Source organism: Syzygium oleosum, unplaced genomic scaffold (assembly GCF_021117445.2).
Source record: "Syzygium oleosum isolate NSW1041296 unplaced genomic scaffold, Sole_v2.1 Sole_v2.29, whole genome shotgun sequence".
NCBI classification, from domain to species: domain Eukaryota; kingdom Viridiplantae; phylum Streptophyta; class Magnoliopsida; order Myrtales; family Myrtaceae; genus Syzygium; species Syzygium oleosum.
Window position 1 is genome coordinate 681130 of NW_026607513.1, and position 18498 is coordinate 699627.

Here is an 18498-nt window from a genome sequence, read left to right on the forward strand (position 1 = left end):
TAGAAACCAAATGAGACACGGGAGGTTTGTCTCATTTTCTATGCAACTAGAGATTCTATATCTGGAGACTTCATTACACTAATATTTTTATTAACGCCCTTTCGGTACCTCTAATTTGGAAAGTTGCCATCTAAATTTGTCATGCATTGTTTTTACCAATTATGATCCTAAAAGTATTAACATTGCTAAGTGATCATGCAAATGTTCTTGAGGGGTTCATTATGATCCTAAGCTAGTCCTAATCACTCTAGAAAGGAAAAGAACAACCAATGTATTACAAGTGTGAAAAGCTACATACCCAAGTATATGAAAGCTTCTAAATAAAAGTGTGGAAATGAAAACCGGATACTCGTCGGGTACAGAAAATACATGACTATGTTAAGCACTGGGACATGATCCCCACGAGCTAAATTCGAATCTAAGTTCAATTTTATACCTAAAAGATGAATTTGCTAAGACTAAACTTATAAAAGGGGCTCACCAAGACCCCTAAACTAAAAGGACATTATCCAACTGAAGCAGGCTAATTCTAACTCTAAAACTTAACAACCCAATCAAAGTCTTTAATTCTAACCATTTTTTATTTTAATTTTTTTTACTATTATATTTTTTTTATTAATAATATTTTTTTTATTCCTAAATGGGACTCGGGCTGGGCCCTTGGGCCCAGTCCAAATATGGGTCTGGGCCAAGAACACAAAGACTATTGGGCTCTCCATATTATTAGGATGTTTCAATTAGAGACACGAATTGAGTTCAACTCATAGAATTAAGACCAATCTCTAGAAGTAAATCAAACCCAACCTTATGACAAAAAATAAAATAAAATCAAACCCAACCTTAATAGACCAGATTTAGCCCAAGCCTAATAATTACAGCAAGTAGAGCCCAAAACAAACCTAATAACCAAGACGAGTTCAAGTTTATCAAGCAAAATTAAACCTAAGCTCATCAAGCCCAAAGTCCATCATACAAAACCTAAGTCAGGTTGGCGAGATTATAAAAAAGAAGAAGCTATAAATCTCCCAATTCGATGGGAGATTGTATTTAAATGAGATAAAAAGTTTGGGTCATGAGATTAATTTCATTGTCAATAGCAATAGTTTATATTGGCAAAAAATTGCATTAAGCACCGAGTGACCGGAGACAACAAGCTCTCCCTTGTCTGTTTGAGGATAAACAAGAATGAGATTAGTCTAAAACCCGATTGGACCTTAGAAAATCTCATTCCTTTCTCGCGTAAGTTGGGTGTGGACGCAGCTATTTTATTGGCCAGCTAGAATAGGGACCAGACGTCGTATATATTGGAACGTGCAAGAACATTCCTTCTTGTACATACCATCTTTCTTAGCAGGATAATACTTTGAATGTTCATTCACATCACATCCGTCAGGAAATTTTCGGTTCGAGTCCTGACTGTTTCGTGCCCTCCAGCGACCCGGAGGTTTAGAAGTCGGCGGGTCGTTTGCTGCAAGTCTCGTGCCCTTGTAACTGCCACTTCAATGTCAATTTCAAGGCTTGCAACGCTTCCTATTCTCAGAGCTCCAACCTCTGCTCCTCATCGACAAGCTTTAAACATCTGGGGACTATTTCAATGAACAGAAACCGCCGGATATTATGCTGAATATACTCCATGTCACCATTGCCCATCCTCATTCATCACTTGACTATTTCCCCGGCTGGCCACCAACTATCAATCGATCGTCCGATTCTTACGCTCATCGATTCGCAAGAAAATGAAACATGCGGGCAGGAAAATAGGATGGTAAACGGAGGGAATGACACGAACTTCACTGAGGATGATCTCTAGGTCATTTTTCCTCACCGGAAGGCCATCATTACATGAAACGCACAATGCAAAACAGAGGAAAGATGGAGACAGCAATGCTCTCAACATCGATGAGATATAGCAGAGATCATTCCCCTCAAGAACCACCAAAATGGTGCCTATCGAGTAAAACGCGCTCAAGATAATCAACAACCGGGAGATGAATCGGCACGGATTCAGTTCATGCGTTTCATCAAATAAGTGGTGGGCGAATCAGTTGGATCATTTATGCACGAAATTTAGGCAACGGTTCAATTAGTATGACTAACATTACTGGGAACTCGAATCATCAACCCCGCTGCAAACTCAACACATATGTAGCAGATTTTCGGACACAACAGGCTCGAGTTTTCTTCCAAAAGTGATCGAGAGAGTAGGACGGGGGATTTTTGGCTATAAGTTCCTCGAGGTATAAAAGCTAGAGAAGGAAGACAGAGTAAGTGCGTAGCACTGCGGCCACTCTTGCTTGGAAAAGCCGAGCAGGACGAGGGGCGTGACCGGTGTGGTTTTTCTAGGATTTTGTGTGGTCGCGTCAAGTGGTGCGATCTCGAGAGGTGTGATTCCAATCTTTCGGTGCCAAGTATGGTTCTTAAGCAGTCGATTATTACGGGTCATTAAGCAAATTCCTCGGTAACTAATAAAGCTGGATAACCTGCCTCTGATCAGAACATAAAAATGAAATTAGTTGATTTCCAAACAAGTCCAAAAAAAAAGCTACACCTAAAGCCCAAAATAAAAATTAAGAATTTCTAGGAATGTGTACAAAATGCAATATTCCATCAAAGCCGGAAATCGCTAACGTGGATGTCGATTGTCCTTCGTGGACAACTGGCGTTGATGTGGGCCATTTTTGTAACTGTTTTTGATTCTTTTCAAATTTTAAATTTCTTTTCTTGTTTTTTCTATGCCGGCGAGGGTCACTGGCAACCCTTGCCGGTTGCGAAGGCCTCACTAGCAGCTGGCAAGGCCGCGAAGGCCTCGCATAGGGCTTTCTCAGAAATGCCGACAGAGGTCGAGGCGTCCCTCGCCGGAACATCAAAAAATGGCAAAGAAAAAAAGGAAAAGAAAAAGAAAAATGAAATTTTTTTAAAAAAATTAGGAAAAAATATATTTTGTTAAATTACAAAAATTGTCTATGTCAGCACTGGCGGTGCCACGTAGGAAAACCAGTGTTTACGTCAGTGATTTCTAGCTAGCATTAGCCGGATGGACTCAATTAGCAAATTGTCAAAGGTTTATTGGCAATAGTGTAATAAGTGTAAGATTTTTTGCACAATTTTCCCCATAAAATACATATTCGTTAGAATTTAATTCAAAAACTATCCAAATGACATGAAAACTGGTCCGAACGGACACAATTTATATGGAAATAATCATATTCCCCAAAAAGAATTCTCTGTCAGGCTTATATTGTAGGTATATTTATGGACTCTAGAGATTCATATATGTGATTGATATCCATACAAAAATGGACTCCTAGAGATTCATGCATCAATTTTCAGATATGTAAGATTGCTGTGATAGTGGCGCTCGAATTGCTTATATATAGGTTGAAATTCTGTGTAATTTTCAACCAATCATACCTTCAAAGCCTAAGGAGAAGTGAGAAAAGAAGGTCATCAAAATGGCTTCGGGAAGAGTTTGTTTGTTCATCAGCGTTCTTTGCCTCATCTCTCTTTGCTTCGCAGGTATTGTTTAGCTCCTGTTTCCTCTCTATCGAGTTCATTTCTGTTTCGGTTTAGACCATGCTTGAGACTGGAAAGCTGGAAGGACGCATTTATCTGTTTCGGTCAATTTGAGGAAACATGATGTCCATATAATTTATATTATGTCTTACGTACGTTGATTGATGAAATTTCTTGAACTCTCGTGCATCCCAGAAACATCAGTTGCGAGAGAGATCGACGATGATGGAGTCAGGTTTCTGGACATAGGGCCGTGTTCAAAGTTCCCGGACTGCAACAAGGCTTGCATCGAACAGTTGGGGCTTAGCACGAAAGGGTTTTGCCAGATAAATGCAGCCGGACTCAAGCGTTGTTATTGTGTAGTTTAGATAAAAGTACATGACTTTGAGCCATGTCAAAGTGTTTGTTATCATGGTATTGATTATTATGAATAAACTTTCATCTTCTGTACAACTTTTCTCAATGAATGATGGGTAGTTGGTGCAAGTTCACTCATCGCCTCTCAAATCTATCCTCCTCTATTCGTATCTCTTTTTTTTCCCTTCAATAGATTGATGGACATTACATACTTAGCAAGCATAAGATGTGCATCTGAATTTGCTAATATGTGATCTATAGCCGTAAAAGTTAACTTTTGGGATCCTTTAAGCTCTCCTTCCCACAATACTTGAATATTCTCTTGATTGACTTCGAAAAAAATGAAATTTATCTAAGGCAAAGTTTTTAGTTCGATCTTTCGATGATCAATTTCAAAATTTGAACTATAGAATGTTAAGTTGTTGTCTATTTTGACGCCAGCATGACATCAAATTACCATTGTTTGTAACTGTTAATGTGGTGGTGAAGTAGCTCAAGTTGAAATTGAAAGTTTGATGAATCAGAAAGCCTAATATTGTTTAGGCTAATCGATTTATAATAATAGGAGCTGCTTTTGCATGTGGTCCCTCCAATCTTTCCATGCTTCATGTTGGAATGACAATTCACCTTCTGGATTCTTGACCCATCCAAGCCTTAACAATCCCACGTTTGTTCACCTATCTCCATAAATGTTCCTATACATGGTTTAATGCCATTGTGTTGGACCAATATGGGCCTTGTGGTTCATAATGATAGCAGCTCCAAGGCTGCTGCCATCCCGGAAAACATTTTCCAAAAGGCTATTGGGATATGGAAGTCGTTAATAAATATTTCAAGCGTTCTTGTTAGAAAATTGACTAAGAAAATATCATAATTTTTCTTACACTAACCATTTCTGTCAATAGTGTTTTGAAAATTTGAAGTCATCCTCATATGTATGCTTGAGCAATTGTTAAAATGGCCCTTCTTATATTGCAAATGAAAGAACCACAAGTAATTGGAATAGGTCAATTATTTTATAAGGATAGAATGCCCTATAAGTACATGATCAATTAAAACTAGCTCAGCCAAGCTTTTGTCTTTTCAAGTGTACTTGCGCTTTAGCTGCCTCTTACCACTATGTGTTAAAAATCAGACTAGATCGGCCGACTCAACCAAGTATCGGCTTGCCCTTTGGTTCAATTCAGATCCTCTGTCGGTTGTGGTGAAAGCCGGTTAAGCCAGCCGAAACCACACGGGTCAGTCGTGCTGTTTCATTTAAAATTGGGAAAATTTCAATTAAGGACCCCAAGTGGGGTCAAATTCTCAAAAGAGGGCCCAAAGTGAACATAGTGTCAAATAAGAGCCTGAAGTGCCCAATTAGTCTCAAATAAAGACCCGAAGTGCCCAAAAAGTCTCAAATAAGGGCCTGGGTGGCTGGCCGGCCAAAATGCCTGCCGGTCGGCAAGAAAGTTACTGTTCCGGCACCGGAACAGTAACTTTTTAATTTTTTTATTATTTTTTCCTTTATGTTTTTTTTTTCTTTTCCTTTTCCTTTTCTTTTTTCTTTTCTTCTCTTCCTCCGCCGGCCATAGCCGGGGCCGGCGGAGGTCGCCGGCGTCGGGCGAGGGCCGCCTCGCCTCGGGTCGGGCGAGGTCGGCCTCGCCGGTTGCCGCGAGGGCTCGACCTCGCGGCGCGGGCGAGGCCGGCCTTGCCCTTGCAGGCGAGACCAGCCTCGCCGACGTCGGTGAGGTCGGGCCTCGCCGATGGCGAGGGCTCGACCTCGCCGGCGTCGGGCGAGGACGGCCTTGCCGTTGCGAGGCGAGACCGGCCTCGCTCGATGCCGGCGAGGTTGGGCCTCGCCAGCGGCCGGCGAGGTCGAGACTCGCCGGATCTAGCGAGGGCTCGACCTCGCCGCATTGGGCGAGGCCGGCCTTGCCGTTGCGTGCGAGACCGGCCTCGCCCCGATGCCGGCGAGGTCGAGCCTCGCCCGGCGGCCGGCGGGGCCGAGCCCTCGCCAGATTTGGCGAGGCTCGACCTCGCCGGCAACTGGAGAGGCCGACCTTGCCCAGCCCAGGTGAGGGCGGCCCTCGCCCGACGCCGGCGACCTCCGCCGGCCCCGGCTATGGCCGGCGGAGGAAGAGAAGAAAAAAAAAAGAAAAGGAAAAGGAAAAGAAAAAAAACAGAAAGGAAAAAATAATAAAAAAATTAAAAAGTTACTGTTCCGGTGCCGGAACAGTAACATTCTCGCCGGCCGGTGGGCATTTTGGCCGGCCGGCGACCCAAGCCCTTATTTGAGACTTTTTGGGCACTTCGGGTCCTTATTTGAGACTGATTGGGCACTTCAGACCCTTATTTAACATTATGTTCACTTTGGGCCCTCTTTTGAGAATTTGACCCCACTTGGGACCCTTAATTGAAATTTTCCCTTTAAAATTGGATATGAAGATATTGAGTGGACCAGAGTTTTGAGCTAGTGCACGGATGGAAGGTTGGGCAATTATACAGATAAACTTTGGCTTATTTTTCATTATGAATAACAAAGTTAAAGCCAATAGACTCGAACTCGAGTCTTCTCGATGCACTTTAAAAGTTCATATTAGCTTGCTGAGGCACACACTTACAATTTATGTGCATCATATTTTGTATACCAAATATTATATAACTTTAACTCTCATGATATGGCTTTTAAAACATTGGTAGGATCCACTAGGACCATCATCTTCAGTGGTTCGGATTCAGCTTAATAAGTATACAAAACTCATGTACTATCTCCTCTATGACACATTAAAACTCATGGCAAGTCCTGACATGACATGAGAACAGCACTCGAACACTTAATAAATTTATTGAGAGAAACCCGCAATCAACACGACCCAACTTTGACTTGAAACCAACATGAATTGAACTGGGCTTCAGCCATTTTGAATGATAAATACTTTGTAATTACATTGAAACATTTTCAAAATGGTGTGACATGACACTAAGTAATCCACAGGGAAAGCCAAATTGTCAATCCACCCATATACGCCCTACAAATATATTGGAGCAGAAGCAAAACTGCTTGGCATATTAGGCATAATAAACATGAGCGACTTGAGAACAAACCAAACTTGAAAACTTACTTCTCGGAGCTTCCAATAGTATATCTTTAGAATGTAGATGCATTTTCAGAACAGTCTTTCATTATCTCGTTTGCAAAAGGCTTATCCTCACGAGATCTTATCAATGGACTGTGAATCTCTTAGACTAGATCGCAAGGATATGGTTGTTAGGCGAATTCCTTAGTTACAAATCAAATGTGGATAGCCTGCTTTTGATCACAATAAAAAAGTGAAATTAGTTTATTACCATACAAGAAATGAAGAATTCTGGGAATGTGTACAAAATGCAATGTATGACATTTAAAACTTATCCAAACGGACGCAATTTATATGGAGATAATTCTATTGCCCCAAAAAAATTTTCCGTCTGGCTTTTAATGTAGATACGTTTTGCCATAAAATGGACTCCTAGAGATTCACGCATCAATTTCCATATATGTAGGGTTGCTGTTACAATGGCGCTCGAATTGCTTATATGTAGATGGGGATTCTGTGTAATTTTCCACAACCAATCATACCATCAAAACCTAAAGAGAAGTGAGGAAAGAAGGTCATCAAAATGGCTCCAGGAAGAGTGCGTTTGTTCATCGGCCTTCTTTGCCTCATCTCTCTTTGCTTCGCAGGTGTTGTTAGCTTTCGTTTAATCTCTATTGAGTTCGTTTCTGTTTCGGTTTAGACCACACTTGAGACCCATATCCGACTCGAAAGTTCGAAAGGATGCATTTATCTGTTCGATTGGACATAGGTTCGTGTTCAATCTTCCCGGACTGCAACAAGGCTTGCATGAAATTCGGTACACACGTGACAGGGGCTTGCAAGGCCAAAGGACCCAATGATTTTCATTGTTTTTGCACATTTAATTAGATGCAATTACATAATTTTGAGCCATGTCAAACTGTTTGTTATCATGGTTTTGATTGTTATGAATAAAATTCCATCTTCCGCACAACTTTTCTCAAAGAATGGTGGGTATTTGATGCAAGTTCACTCATCTCCAGGGTGTAGGTTACCCTTAATTCTAGGGATCATTGCCTTGACAAGTGGAGGGTAAAACCATTTCAAGCTCCCTCCTACACATTGTTTTGCGTCCCGGCGGCTGGACCTCCTCAAGCCCACCCTCTGTTTAGATTTCTCTTTTGGGTTAAAAACTCCAAACTAGTACACATGTAACAATTTTATCCCAAATTAATTTTTTAACCAAAAAAATCCCAAACTGGTACACCTGCAGTTTGTTTCCATTAAATTTTATTGTCAATTACTTTGTTAAATGACACGTGACAGTTGATTGATTGCCAGTTTTATGTTTTACCCTTCGTTTGCCATGGGTGCCAATTTTTGATTTTTTTTTTGTATTTGTCTAATTTAACATAAACAAATGGAGGGTAAATTTGTCATAAATATACCAGTTTGGGGTTTTTAGTGGTCAAAAAATTAGTTTGGGGAAATCTGTCACAGGTGTACCAGTTTGGGATTTTTTGTAATAAAAAATTAGTTTGGGATAAAATTGTCACATGTGTACCAGTTTAGGGATTTTCGTGGTATCCCTTCTTTTTTTCATCTTCTTTAGAATGGTAGAAATTACAAACTTCACGAGTTTAAAATATGTACATGATATTGCTAATATCTGATCTATAGTTGTAAAAGTTAACTTTTGGGATCCTATCAGCTCTCTCTCCCACAATTTTTGGCTATTTTCATCATTGACCACAAGAAAAATGAAATTCATTGGAGGCAAACTTTTTTAGTTCAATCTTTCCAAGATCAATTTCAAAATTGGGAGTTTCTTAAGATTTGTGAGCTTTGAAAAAGTAAATATTGTGATCCGTTGTTTCCATTTCGACACTAGCGTGATATCGAATTACAATTATTTGCAATAGCGGATGTTCAATGAACCAGTACAAGTCCTTTCATGCTTCACGCTGGAATGGGCTATTTCGCCTTCAAAATATCAAGCATATTGATGTCTTCCGGTTCTACACAGTTGTTGTTAACCTTTTCTTCCACCGACGAAAAGGAAAATGTTTCGCGTGTTTGGCGTGAGAAAAATAGTGAAATGAATATATAAACACGTAGAGTAGGAGAAGTAAGATATGAGTATTTGATCTATTTTCAAATTATGAATTCAAATTCTACTAATTGGGAAGATTTGGTTATGGAAAGCATGAGAGATTTCATAAATCAACCTCTAACTATATTGTTAATTTAAAAATAACAAATTATATTGATTAGTTATTCATACATCACAAAAATCCGGGGAAAATTGTCCAAAATGTCCTAATTCTTACGCCACCAACTCAATCTCAAACCTTTCAATTGTGTTAGTTCTGATTAATTTTGTCTGGAAAGCGATGACATGGCGGTGCAATTAGCGCGGCTGTCACAAGTGACACGGCCAGTACTGATGTAAACCTTTTTGAATTTCTTTAAAACTTTTTTGAATTTTTTGAATTTTTTATTTTTCTTTTCTTCTCTTTTTGTCCTTTTTTTTTTAATGTTTGATTGGTGCTTTAATGAGAGAGAGAGCGCTTTAATTGCAATCATCTCTTTTCTCTATACGTAATTTGATGCCAATTCGTTGGGTCAATATGGGCCTTGTGGTTCATATTAATGGCGGCTACTGTTCCGGAAAGCATTTTTCAGAAGGCTACTAGGATATGGAACGTTAATAAATACTTCAAGAGTACTTGCAAGAAAATTAATTAAGAAAATATTATGATTTTTATTACATTAATCAATTTGTAGAACAGTGTTTTGAAATTTGAAGTCATCTTCATATGTATGCCTGAATAATTGTTGATAAGACCCTTCTTATACTGCAAATGAAAGAACCACAAATAATTGGAACTTTAGTCAACTATTTTTTAAAGGATAAAATACCCTACGAATACATTGAATCAATTAAAACTAGCACAGTCTAGCCATGTCATTTCAAACATTCTTTAGCTGTCTCTTGCCACTATGGATTAAAAACCAGACCAGACTGGTCGGCTCAATCGAGTACTAGCCTGTCCTTTAGTTCGATTCAGATCGTACGCCTGTTGTGGTGAAAACCGGTTGAGCTAGCCGAGATTGAGTGGATCTGACTTTGTAAAATAAAGAAGAGATTGAGTTGATTGAAGTTTCGAGCTCGTGTTCGAATGGATGGCAGTTGGGCAATCATACATATGAAAGTCAGCCATTTTCTTATTATGAAAAAATTTACGAAGTTAAAGGCCATGAGATTTGAACTCGAGTCTTCTTGATGCACTCATATTAGCTTGCCGAGGCACACACTTACAATTTATGTGCATCTTATTTTATATACCGGCTATTGTATAACTTTAACTCACATATTACTGTTTTTAAAACATTGCTAGGATCCACTAGGACCATTAACTTCAATGGCCTGCGTTCAGCTTAAAAATATGCCACATTCATACAATAATTTCTCATCTATTCCATATCCATACTCATGGCAAGTCCTGACTCGACATGAAAATGGGACTTGAACACTACATCAATTTATTAAGAAAAACCCGTTAACTTGAAACGTATTGAATACATCTTCAGCCATTTTGAATTGCCAATACTATGTGTTGACACCTAAATTTTAACTAGTCATTTAGGAACAATTACATAGAAAATTAGGGATTAATTTTTTAACCCCTAAACAAAAAATATAATTAGATGGCATTGCATATAGATATTAGGAACATTCCATTAATAGTTAATTAGGCCCATATAGTTTGCATATTTATTGGATCGACGGCAAATGGACCCGAGCGAATGGTTCCGAGCTTAAATGAAATTAATTGAACCAAGCCCATGACCAAAATTCACATGTTTTGTACATGTGATAATTCAAGCGAAGATTTTCTGTCACAAAGCAATGTCTCGTACATATATTTTCAGCCAAATAGAAGATCAGGAGAGAAGGAAATTTGATATATTTGATTCTATTCTCTTCTATAAGACAGGACACTTTGCAAAGTGATTGGGGCCATATATCGCGAAGATATCTGCAGTGGGGTGATAAAAGCTTATTTTGAGCCATATTCAAAGCAATGATATATTCATCTACATTAAAATAAGCAATAAAATATTGCAGGGAAGAGGAGGATACAAGGATTGTGCACGAAAAGGGAGGAAAGAATAAAACAGAGATTCCAAAAGTGCACACAATAGGAAATAAGATCTGGCCTCTTTCCTAGATAGCCTTCGTCCCCTCACCTATAAAAGGGTGTTCGTGGACAGAAGCTGGGGGGCTTTTTCTTTTGGACCTGATCACACACAAAAAACACAGAGAGATACGCGAGTGAAAAGGTGAGAGCCAGAGCGAAAACAAAGGGAGAATTGGTCGCGCGTGCCTGCCCCAACGCCGTGCTGCCTCGCGCCCATGCCACCTTGCGCCCGTGCCGTCTAGCATCCGCACCGACGCTGTCATCCGCACCGCGCGGACTGCTGCCGCTATTGTTCCATGATGTCGCTGTCCCACTGCTGATTGCCGAGCCGCCGCTCGTCACTGCTTCTCTCACGGCCAAACCTGTGGCCGTGAGTCACGACTCTCCTCGCTCCGATCTCTGCTGATCCCGTTGACCACCGCCGTTCCGGACGGGCCCCTCCTACGAAGGCCGTTGCACCTAATTCGAGAAGTCTTTGTCGAGCAAGCCGCATAAACGACCAGCCACGAAGCCAACCCACGACGATCACTACGCGCCTCGCATCGCTACTTTCCTCGACTACGCCGCCACAAGTGCCCCGAAGTCCACAATCGAAAAGAGTTACTAGGATTTCAGTGAAATAATTCTAAGCGGTGGATTTGTCTTCTTTTGGGTGTTGTCCAGAAGTGATGATAACGTGTGGCCTTTTGTGAGTTTATTTCATGCAAGCTTCCTGGCAAGGAGAACGTGAAGAGTTTGGGTCTGTAGCGAAGTGCATATTTCAGAAAAGAAAATAGCCAACGCTTCCTTGCCGAGAAGCCGGCCCCACACGACGAGCAGAATCGCCACCGAGAGCAACACCTGTCACGCCCCGTACCCTACGAAGCGCTAACATCCCTACCTTGGTCGATTGCAGTGCGACGTCCCAGGAAGCGTCGCCGACCCAACGCCCAACAGAGAACAAGCACAAGCGGAAGCGATTAAATAAACAACCCTGACAATTATAAAATACGAGCCAAGGATAGCCAAACAATAAACACGATCGCAGTAGAAAATAGGTACATACTTACATTGCTATAAAAACCTTTTTACAATATTCGTTTATACAACAACAGCAGTCAACACTCATAATAGCAGCCTCTAGGTCAAAAGGGTCAGTGGTTAGGGGTACTGGATGGGACTAAGACAGGCTTCAGTCAAAAAGGTGTACTCGCTTTACTTAGGAGTATTGCTAACCTAGGGACCCCAGTCCGGGTCGGACCCTGAGGACTCCTCTATCGAGCTCTCCTGGGACTCGGACTCCTCGGAATCCATGTCCTCTGCTGCATCACTCTCGTCCACCGAATCCGGTTCTAACTCAGGGTCTAAGTATAATCCCAGCTCGTCCTCGGCTCCTATTTCTTGATCGGATCCCAGTTCCTCAACCTCTCCATCCTGTTCGTGATCTACTTCCATGGCTACCGGCTCTTCTTCATTCTGGTGGTCCAAGGGTTCCGGATCAGCATACAACACTTCAGGTTCCTCAGCCTCCTCGACCATAGCAGCAGGTCCGTCCACGGTCTCGCCCTGGCTGCTCCAATCAGGCGTAGTTGGAGGATCGGAAATCTCACCACTTACCATCTGTGGGATCATGACATTATTCACGTCTACCGGGACATCAAAGGTCCTGAGCGGGGGTCCGATTGCTCCGTCGGCTCCTCGATAGCACCAAGCCACATATTCTTAGGTGTGGTAGTGCGCCTCTCCCACATTTACAAACAAAACAGCATAATATCTCACATAGGCTGCTCCATCACCACAGGGGTGCACGCTTGACGACCGCTGAATATTGTGCGGTATCCCAAAAAGAGGTGATGCCCTCGACATTCTACTGCTGGGGGTCTGAAATGTTTCGGTTTACACAACCGTGAGACGAATCTCAATGAGTTCAACCCCTAAACCTAGGCTAGGCTAGCATGCAATCTCCTGACCGGAAACAAACATTTAAAATCATAACACAACCATAATCATACAATTCTCTGACCCTGCAGGTTAGACAGTTCAATATGTAATAATCACGAGACACACGTGGCACACATTATCACACGTACGCCAATCACATGCTCATACACCGAGTCTCACACACTCGCATGCTATTCAATGCATGTTTATGCATGCAAATGTCATTGACATGTCATGCACATTTCTTTGGCCCACTCGGCCCACACCGGCACACTTGCCCAATTAATTATTATTACGACTCGAGTCATCAATTTTTCACGGCCCGTGCGTCTAGCCTCGCTTCAAAGTGCATGAGGCGCAGCAACCGTCCGGCCCGTGTCTCTAGCCTCGCTTCAAAGTGCATGAGGCGCAACACTGTTCTCCTTGCGAACCGAGCCTCGCTTCAAAGTGCATGAGGATGGTCGCCTTCCGGACGTACCGGGCATCGTCCTGCTTCAAAGTGCATGAGGACGGTATCGACCCGAAGGTCCGTAGGTGATCACACAACTCATTATTATTTGAACCCAGCGTATAACGCTTCAGGGTATTTTAGGTGATCACATGCTCGTGACAGACACGCATTCTCGCACAATTTCATCACATGCCTCACTCTTGGCATACGCAATGCGTGTCCATGTTATGCAATGCAATGCACCACGAGCACCAACATAATTCAGACACCCAATGTCACAACACGTGCTTAATTGGCCCAATTAATACCGTGTGGCCTAATGTGCGATTCACAAATCAGCAATTCATTGTAAACCAAACAATGGCCAATCGCACTCCACAAAATTAGCCACACCACATACGACATAACAGTACGAAATCAACCACAATTAAGCACAATTGACGAACAATCAGTCAACCCGGGCATACCCGGCAATTTCACCAACGAACTCCTAAATTGGTCAATAAACCCCATTATCCTTTCCAATAATTCTCATTAATCCACTAAATTTTTCCGATAATAATTTCTACCAATCAATTCTCAACCCAGTCTGAAATACACACCGATATTACCTAAGCCAGTCCAACATGCACCGATAATACCTAAACCAGTCCAGGAAAAATGCACTATCAGTCCTAATCCGGGTTTAGGAATTTTACTCACTTAATCCAAGATCACGACGACGAGGAACGGCGGCCGATCACTGGTGAACAGTGAAACCGGCGGCGGAATTCCCGGGCGCGACCGTTCACGCGCATCGTTCACTCGCCACCGCTTCACGCTGCATCGTTCACAACTGCTGCATCGTTCACAGCCGGTAAGGACTTGTACGGACGGCGGAAAACGGTGGCCGGCGAAGTGGCGGTGACGGCACGGCGGGCCGTACGGACGGCGGCGTATGGACGCTACAGTACCGATCGTACGGACTCCGTACGGACGGTGACGGTCGGCGTCGTACGGCGAGGCTGGACGGCTGGGTGGCGACGGAACAGCGATCCGAGCTCCGGCGAAGCTCCGGCGACCCTTTTTGCCGGACGGGAAAGAGAAAAAGAGAGAGAAAGAGAGAGAAAACAGTCCAACTTGGTCAAATAAAGCAGCCCAAAGTGCCACGTGTCGCCGATCCGTGAAAAATGACCAAAACGCCCCTAATCTAACGGTTCTAAAGAGATAGGCTTAAATAATTGAGGGGCAATTGGGTCTTTGGTGCCAATAATGCAGCTGATAACTACAGTTACTTATCCCCAAAAATTTCCCAAAAATTCGGACCCGAAAACGGCCCAGGGGCAAAACCGTCATTTTTCCGGTCCCGGGGCGAAATTCCAATTTTTACTCGTACTAACTCCAAACGTGTGTCGCCAGCGTAATACGACGTCAGATTCCCAAAAATAGTCTCTTAAGCCTTCGAAAATCGGCATCGAAATCCGGGCCCAATTCCGTGAACAAAACTCGCTAAACTTTCAATTTCAGGGTCTCTCACTAACGGGCGGCTGTTTAGGATCTACGCGTATCGACCTAGGGTTATTCGACTTACAACGGTCCCAATCATTGAGAGAATGAGAAATCATCACTAGTTCCAGAGGTCGCGATCTTTCGGTTCAGGTTCAGGGCTGGTTGGTCACGTGCACTTTCGGTCTTGCAGAATCACCTGCGATCCGATTGCACATCGTTGGCCATGGCCAAACCAAATCCATCACCTTTCCTAAGATCGGCCCACGTTGGCCCAAAATATTCCCTCATCATATCTCGAGATCGGTGTCCCGTTCACTATCGAGTCCCTGGTCCACGTACCGTTTCCTAGTTAGCCATACCACATTGGTTAGTATCCCAAGAGTGATCAGCTCCGGGCGAGACTTACCAAAATGAAATGCGAAATATTGTCAATTTTATTGATCCCGGAATTACATCGAAATTCGGGCTGTTACAACACCAGCTGGTCCTTCCGTGACTAAGTGGCTATCACTGAGCATCAGCGACGGTGCTTGCTCATCACGACCCTTGATCCGCCCGTCGCCGCTCGTCCCGATCCGCAATCCCGATCCGCGAGTCCAAATTTGGAAATATCTCGAAATTAGGTAAGGATGTTATCCAATATTTTCAGAATATTCAATTTCCTAATCTCTCGGGTGTTTGAATATTTCGTAAATAGTGCGTGGATTGCTAGATATCTTAGGATGATGTGTGCTATATCCGCAATATTCGAAAATACCCAAAATTAGGAATCATTCCTAATTTGGCAACGTATCTGGACGACTATCCGACCTTATCCCTAAGGTACGATACGCGGCGATACGGAAAATCGTTATCTTATCCATAATCACTTGGATACGATAATAGATTTTATTTGCTTTTCAAATTTAAACAATCAACTTTCTGTCGATATCTATAACCCTATAGATATGACCGTTAGTTTGATTTCTTTGCCTTATCTGAATTTGAAGAATCTTGCGGATTGCGTGGATTGTTTGAATGTGATTGTTATCTTCGTTTGATTGTTTTCCTTTTAAATAAAGAAAATCAAAAAAATATGTTAGTTAGGATTTAAATTAGAAATTTTGCATGCTTAGGGAATCTTAAATATATCCAAAAGAATAAGATAATTATTTGATTTAAATTGGGATTTAGGGTAGCATATTTCCTAGTTTAAATTAGAGATTGTTTTAATCTTAGTGGATTATTTAGGATATTTAATAATTTCGAATTTTAATAAAAATCCCAAAAAAAATAATCACTTTAGGATAGATCAAATCATTTTCTCTAGGATAGATTGCATGTTAATTTGAGTAATTTTTAATTCCGAATTTCATTTGAAAATACAAAAAATAAATCATTTGTCCGTCATTAGAATTAGGTCACGTCGTCGTATGACATATAGTTTGCATGTTAGGCTGCATTAATCGCATGTTAATTTTTGCACGTCATTACATATAGGTGAGCTTTCATTTAAATAAGTGAAAATCGTAAAAAATATTGAGTGAACTGCTTGTTAATTAGAAATCATATTAGGATTGTTGATGTGATTTTCTAGCTAACAATGCAGATGCTTACGTTGCTACGAGGTAAGTAATTCTCCCAATCTTGCAATTTATTTAATGTTTTGATTATTGGGTGTTACTTTGGTGGTTTGCGCACCCGTATGATTACCTCACATGCTAGTGACTAAGTTAAAATGAATCCGAACTGTCTGCCAAAACATTTTTTGAAAAGAAAAGGTACCGAAAGGGCGTTAGACTAGATCTAGCGTAACCAAGTCCCCGAGCTTAGAATCTCTGGTTCGTAGGAATAAAACATATCTTCCTATGTTTTATTTAGGTTTCTAATCGACCTGCCATAAATAGATTAGTAGCGACTCCAAGCATGAAAACTTTTGCATGTTAAAAACTTAAACCCTAAGTTGCGAATTGGTAGGGCTTGGGAGGGCCCGAGTTAGGCTTAGTCTTAACAATCTATTAGCTTGAGAAATTTTAGGTCGCGACAGCTTGGCGACTCCACTGGGGACTTGAGTTAAAACTCTTACTGGACTTAGGCCAATTTTTTTTTTCAAAAAATATTTTTGTTTGGCAGCGAGGATCCCAGGTACGTCCCTAACATTTTAGGTGTTAAATGTTTTTGCAGAATGGGAGGTATAAGGGGAGGCGTGATTGTTAACCCTTGTTTTGCAGGGAGGTGTTTGGATGTATGGTTTATTTTATGCATGAAGCGCTGTATGATATAACCTGCTGTGCATGCCTTGCATTTACACTACACCGCACACACTACCCGCTGCCGGACCTGGGCAGCACAGGTTTAGGATGGTACTGAGATAGCGGACACCCCGACCACACCCGTGTGGTACGGGTCGCCCTCCTCAGTCCCGAAAGTTCTTTCACGGTGTCATTGAGTTCCCACCACGGTTGCACCCTTTGCAACCCGGGTCGACTCCTTGACTAAGCTGGAGTCAGGGGAATCCTAGCCTAACCACCACCATGATTGGTTTAGCTCGGTAATCCTCGCGTCTCCACTTTGCAAGCCAGAGTCTAGATAGAAATCGAACCTCACATTTCATGCGCATGTCTATGTGGTTGCCATGGTCCTACCAGGTGAAGTAAGGTGCTGCATGAAAACCATTCTGGTTCTATCCAGAACTGGTTTTTTGTTCCCAGAATCAGTTTTGGACCAGAAACCCGTTTGGTAACGCAATTTCATTTTTCTATTTCCGGGACAAGTTTGCTTCCAAAACTGATTCTAAAACCAGAAATGAGAACCAAAAAAAAGTTGGTTTTTCATTTCTGGAGCAAAAGTGAGAACCATTTCTGAGGAATTCATTTTCTTCAACACATATATTCATATGGAAGTCACGATCTTTGAGGTGAGAAAAAAAAGCAGAAAATCAAAAATTTCAAAACTTAACAGAATGGTTTAGAATCTGTGGCTACCCACTTTCAGTGAAATTTAAATTTTTTTAGGTACCGAAAAAAATAAATAAAAATAAATAAAAATAAAAAATTTCAAAATTTCACAAAATGGTTAGAAAACCTATGGCCACCCACTTTGAGCAAAATTTAATTTTTTTAATTGCCAAAAAACAAAATAATAAATAATAAAAAATTCTAAAATTTAAAAACTTCACAGAATATCTTAGAATACATGTGGCCACCCAATTTGAGCGAAATTTTATTTTTTTAGGTGCCGAAAAAAATAAAAAAAGCAAAAAATCAAAAATTTCAAAATTTCATAGAATGTCTTTAGAACACTTGTGGCCATCCACTTTGAGTGAAATTTAAATTTTTTTAGGTGCCGAAAAAAATAAAAAAAATAAAAAATTTCAAAACTTCACAGAATAGCTTAAAATATCTGTGGCCACCCACTTTGAGTGAAATTTAAATTTTTTTATATGCCAAAAAAATAAAAATAAGCAAAAAAGTAAAAATTTCAAAACTTTACAGAATGGCTTAAAATACATGTGGCCACCCACTTCGAGCGAAATTTTATTTTTTTA

The 18498-nt window shown here is 41.3% G+C and overlaps 1 long non-coding RNA gene across 1 annotated transcript; it reads left to right on the forward strand.

The window, feature by feature from the left end:
• The first annotated feature begins 3407 nt into the window (after nucleotides 1–3407).
• LOC130135213 (uncharacterized) lies at nucleotides 3408–3958 on the forward strand. Its single transcript, XR_008814666.1, has 2 exons — nucleotides 3408–3516; nucleotides 3709–3958. It is a non-coding gene; the product is annotated as an uncharacterized LOC130135213 (long non-coding RNA).
• The last annotated feature ends 14540 nt before the right edge of the window (nucleotides 3959–18498 follow it).